The sequence below is a fragment of the Nomascus leucogenys genome, chromosome X (assembly GCF_006542625.1).
Source record: "Nomascus leucogenys isolate Asia chromosome X, Asia_NLE_v1, whole genome shotgun sequence".
Taxonomy (NCBI): Eukaryota; Metazoa; Chordata; class Mammalia; order Primates; family Hylobatidae; genus Nomascus; species Nomascus leucogenys.
The window spans coordinates 65375717-65381716 of record NC_044406.1 but is presented as its reverse complement, the minus strand read 5'-3'; the positions used below and the strand labels follow the sequence as shown (position 1 = coordinate 65381716).

At 40.7% G+C, this 6000-nt stretch overlaps 1 pseudogene across 1 annotated transcript; it reads right to left on the bottom strand.

The window, feature by feature from the left end:
• Positions 1–243: 243 nt before the first annotated feature.
• LOC100602976 lies at positions 244–3340 on the bottom strand (annotated as a pseudogene). Its single transcript, XR_122046.4, has one exon. The product of XR_122046.4 is annotated as a rab11 family-interacting protein 1-like (transcript).
• Between the last annotated feature and the right edge of the window lie 2660 nt (positions 3341–6000).

Sequence of the window (6000 nt, the reverse complement as noted above, 5' to 3'; positions counted from 1 at the left end):
TGGTGGCGCATGCCTATAATCGCAGCATTTTGAGAGGCCGAGGTGAGAGGACTGCTTAAACCCAGGAGTTCAAGACCAGCCTGAACAAAATAGGGAGACCCCCGTCTCTACAAAGATAATTTTAAAAAGCTGGGCATGGTGGCATATACCTGTGGTTCCAGGTACCTGGAGGGCTGAGGTAGGAGGATTGCCTGAGCCTAGCAGGCCAAAGCTACAGTGAGCTGTGATTGTGCCACTGCACTCCAGCCTGGGCGAGGAGAGCAAGACTTTGTCTCAAAAATAAATACATAAAATACAGCAGTCCAAAAATGTGTCATCTTCTTTCTCTTCACAATTTTATAACAAGGGGGTAAAATGCCTGTGAGTCTATTCATTATGGAAAATAAAAAAGAAACAACCATTTAAAGCTGAGGCATTTTGGTTTTCTACTGGCTTTTAGATTATTAACTGCATTAAGACCCTCACTACAACTTCCCCAGTATCATAGAAACAGTTTGGGTTTCCTTTTAGGCAGGGACAGGAAGTATTCAAAGGACAGACATATGGACAGAGTTAGGTCCTTCAGGGTCGAAGTCTGTGGTTTCTTGTGTCTCAAGACTCAATGTCTTGAGAAGTTGGTGGACCCTGTCCTCCATCCAGGAAGTGCTGCCAAGGAAACCAGGGGACCTAGCAAAGACTCAGGAGAAAATGGCCAAAGGAATTCTGACATTCCATACCTGAATGAACTGTTTTCGTGAGTGCTTTGATCACCCAATCCCCTATCAAGGTGCTGAACAGGTGGCCAGCAGGAAATCTGCTGTTGCAAGAGCAGGGCTTTGACTAACTTCCCCTAACTGAGTAAAAAGTGATTCTCTTAATTTCTGTATTCTGTTTTTCATATCTCCAGTAGAAGGGTCCTGTGGATCTAAATAGAGCACATTTTAAGGCTAGAGAGTAGTAGAAGTTGATGTTTAGACAAGGCAGCTTGTTCAAAATCTGAAAGGCACACCCAGAAGCTTTCTCTAAACGTTTCGGCTCCCATTAAAAAAAAAAAGATTAAAAACAGGACCCAAGTCTGAGAAGTTGGGTACATTTACATGGTATCAAAAATTTAGCATCTGCAGCCAAAAGCCACAACTGTGCTACTCAAAAGCTGAGAAAGTACACGTATGTAACACAGCAACTATTGCATGGTCCTTTTCTTATTTAAAGCTTTCTCAGGTAAGCTTTAACAGTTGGAGGATACATATTGAAAAAAATCTCAGTATGAAAGAAAGAAAACCCCATTGTTGAAATACATTAATACCTCCTGTGCCATCTGAATCTCTGGCTCAGGATCAGAACTTAGGATCATGTCTCTGGTGGCCATAAAATACTTATAATCTAGTTAAAGGCACAGTGGCATTTAAAAATAGAGTCTTGGGGACCCACGGTAAAAGATTCACTGTAATTATTAACCTGGCTTCAACTGGTAGAATTAACTCTTGCCAGATAACACGTGAGGGAGATGGTGATTCGGAACCTGCTAGCTGGTTATGAGGCATAGCGAGTCCTTTACCTCAAGAACAGGCGGAAACAAACTCACGGAAACATGCCCATGTTTAATTCTGGTGATTTACATCTTTCCCGCATTTTTTGCTAACCTGAGCCAGAATGTGGAGTGTGGGGGTTTCTTCCATGACTGGCAGGTTGTCAGTATAGTCTTCCAGCTCAGGATCCTGGAAATCCCTCTTATTATTATTTTCTTATTATTGTTTTCTTCTGTTTGAGGAGCAGCTGGATAAGCTCATTCTGGGTTAGCTGTGCATACGCAAAAGCAGAATCCGAGGGGTTTTCTTCATCGTGGTCTTGTTGATCAAGTTCTGATGATGGTGGCAGTTCCCAAGCTAGAGATAGCAATCTTGGTGGCCATTGTGTTCATTGGCTTCACAGGATGAAGTCAAGGTTTGACACCTCTGGTTTTTGGAGTCATCACAGAGAGAATTGGTGATTCTGTTCAGACTTGGATTCTGGGTCAGCTTTTGGTTCTGTGATCTGCACATCTTCAAAGGGGTTCAGGGAGTTACCCCTTCTGGAGACAATAGCTGCAATATCTTTCTCCAATCTTCTCGTAAGGTCTTTAAGAGGCCCTGAAGCATCCTACCCAGCTTGACCTCCATAAGCATGCCTTCCTTCTCCAGGACAGTAAGAGGGTTTTCACCTTCACTGTTCTTAGCCATGTCCTTCTTCCCCGTCACCCCAGAAAACAAAGAAGACTCTCGTTATTCTGCTTCTTGCTCTCTTTGGTTTCTTTTGCAGCTTCCAAGTTTGCTGGAGCCGTGTTTTCTCTAATGTCCCCACAGAACAGTGGTTGGTAGGATGGCAGAGACATGGACTTCAGAGAGTTCTTGGTAGAAGACTCAAAGAGCCACATGTCATGAGACATCCCACTTCCTTCCCCAGGTTACTTCCAAGACTGAGCAGCCAGGTTTTTGGTAGATGAGAACAAATGTTTCTTCCTGAAGCCCTGGGGCTTCAGGTAGGAAGAAGGACTGCTATACTTGTTCTCACCCTTGGCTTCTGGCTGCTCCAGTTAAACATGGTTCCCACTGATACAGACATTAGAGTGGGAAAGGACTTCATTCGTAGACCAAAGACCCCCAAGAAAGGAAACTCCTTCCATTTTGGGAAGGGTGACATTGATTTCGTTTAGCTGCTTAAGATATGTACTTGCTATTGTCTTGTGAGACATGACATCTGAAGCTGAAGAGGAGTCCCTCTCATTGTTGTCATTGTCCCACCAGAACTGAAAGTCTCCCAGTTGAGGCAGCACTTTAGCTTTGAAGTCTGCAGGGCAATCATGGATCAGGAAATTTCTGCAAATTAGACTTGGAAAACAAGGTCTTGATCCTTCTTGTCTTTGGATGAAGACTAATCATCACTTTCGACTGAAGGTGTAGTGCTGGAGACTATGGTGGAGGCAGCATCTGATGCACTATCCATATTCTTCCCCTTGATCTTGTCTTTAGGTTTTCCTAATGGATTCCGTGGCTTGTCTTTGATGAAAAGATCAAACATACTGGCAGTCATGTTGTTTCTCATAAACTGGATGTCAACCTCAATTTCTCCTCTTTATCCTTCTCTCCTGGTTTGGATTTCAAGGTATACCACTGCATCTTCCTGCTCCCCTAGTCTGGGTGCAGGTCCTGCAGGTACACCTCGGCGAAGCCCAAGTACAGTAGCAGCAGCAGCTCAAAGGTGGCCTCCTCCTCTGACACTGAGGTGGCATACTTCTCCTTACCCACCTGAATCACTGAGTACATGTTACTTGTACCCTCAGGCCCTTGGTTCTTGGCCCCTGGCCCTATGCCTGCAACACTGTCACCTGCATGTGGATTGGGAGCCACATAGCCCTCGGACCTGCTAAGGCCATTAAGGACAGGATGATGATGCCTCAGCTGACTGACATGAGAAGATTGCCATGACCCATGGCCTCTACTGCTGTCCTACCAACAGAAAATTCATAATGTTGTGCAGGCATTACCACTACCTAGTTCCACAACATTGCCATCACCCCCAAAAGAAATCTTGCATTCATTAAGCAGTCACCCCTATTTTCCCCCATCCCTGTCAAACACTGATTTATGTTCTATCTCTATGGATTCCTCTGTTCCGGATAATTCATGTAAATGGAATAATACAATAGATGCCTTTTATCACGGGTTTCTTTCACTTAGGATGTTTTGTAGGGTAATCCATATAGCATGTATCAGGACTTCAATTTTTTTTTTTTTTTTTTTTTTTTGTGAGATGGAGTTTCATTCTTCTTGCCCATGCTGGAGTGCAGTGGTGCAGTCTGGGCTCACTGCAACCTCTGCCTCCTGGGTTCAAGTGATTCTCCTGTCTTGGCTTCCCAAATAGCCAGGATTACAGGCGCCTGGCACCATGCCCGGCTAATTTTTTTGTATTTTTAGTAGAGACACGGTTTCACCATGTTGGCCAGGCTGGTCTCAAACTCCTGACCTCAGGTCGTCTGCCTGCCTCAGCCTCCCAAAGTGCTGGGATTACAGGCATCAGCCACCATGCCCAGCCTTCATTCATTTTCATGGAGAAAAATATTTCATTGTATGAGTATACCACATTTTGTTTATCCATTTATCCATTGATTGGTTGTTTCTACTTTTTTTAGCTATTATGAATAATATTGCTGTGAGCATTTGTGTACAAGGTTTTAGTGGACACAAGTTTTTATTTTTCTTGGGTATATATCTAGGAGTGGGATTGCTGGATCATATTGTAATTCTGTTCAACTTTTTGAAGAACTTCCCAACTGTTCTCCATGGTGGCTGTACCATTGTATATTCCTACCAGCAGTGTATGAAGTTACAAATTTCTCCACATCCTGAGAACCCTTTATTATTTTCTGTTTTTCTTTTTGATTATAGCCATCCTAGTAGGTGTAAAGTGGTATCTCACTGTGATTTTATTTTGCATTTCCCTAAATGATTAATGATATTGAGCATCTTTTCATGTGCTTCTTGGCCATTAGTATATCTTCTTTGAAGAAATGTCTATTCAAGTCTTTGGCAGTTTCTAAATGAGTTATTGTCTTTTTGTTGTTAGGTTGTAAGAGTTATAATCGGGATAACAGATCCTTATTAGATATGTAATTTGCACATATTTTCTCCCATTTTGTGGGTTGTCTTTTGTCTTTTTACTTTATTTTTTATTGCTTGTGTTTTCGTATCATTATTGATAATTCATTGTTAAATTAAAGGTCATGAAGAGTTACTCTTACTTTTTCTTCTATAATTTTTAGTTTTAGCTCTTGTATTCATGTCTGTAATCAATTGAAGTTAATTTTTAACATAGTGTGTGTTAGGAGTCCAGCTTCATTGTTTTGCATGTATCTATGCAATTGACCCAAAGTGATTTGTTGAAAAATATTATTTTCTGATGGTATGGTCCTGACACCCTTGTGGAAATTCAATTGAAGATATATGTATGAGTTTATTTCTGCAGTCTCAATTCTATTCTATTGGTCTAAATGTTTATCTTTATACCAGTACCAGCCTGTTTTGATTATTTTAATTTTGTAATAAAATAGACAAACATTTGGCAGATTCATCAAGACAAAAAGAAAAGTATATAGAAATAGTATTATGAAAGAAAAGGGGGAGCATATTGAAAAACACCATAAAGATTAAAAAGATTAAGGGACAGTGTTAACAATTTATGCCAATAGGATTTGAAAGTTTAGAGAAAATAGACAAATTCCTAGCAAAATATAAATTATCAAAACCTACTCAAGAAAAAATAGAAATCTTATATAGTCCCAAGGTATTAAATATTCAATTCTTCCTAGAGACCCAAATATATGCTTTCTACCAGTAACTCACTGTAAATAAAAAGAAAGGGATAATATATTGTGCAAATTCTAGTCAAAAAAAAGTTGGAATGACAATATTAATATAAACAAAAGTGGACTTCAGAAGAAGCAATATTATCAGAGAGAAAGAGGGCACTGCTTGGCAAATTGCCCTCTGATAAAGACTTAACAATACCGGAAGTAAAATTGACAGAACTGCAAGGGGAAATTGACAAATCCACAATTATATTCGGGATTTCAATGCTTTACTCTTTTTTTTTGTTTTGTTTTTGTTTTTATTTTTATTTTTGGGATGGAGTTTCGATCTTGTTGCCCAGGCTGGAGTACAATGGCACGATCTCAGCTCACTGCAACCTCCGCCTCCCAGGTTCAAGCGATTCTCCTGCCTCAGCCTGCTGAGTAGCTGGGATTACAGGCATGCGCCACCATGCCTGGCTAACTTTGTATTTTTAGTAGAGATGGAGTTTCACTGTGTTGGTCAGGCTGGTCTCGAACTCCTGACCTCGGGTGATCTGCTGGCCTTGGCCTCCCAAAGTGCTGGGATTACAGTACTCTTAATAATTAATAAAAAATTAGCTAAAAATTAATTTTAGCTAAATAAATCAGCTAAAAAGTGAATAAGGATAGATCTGAATAACACTAGAATAAACTTG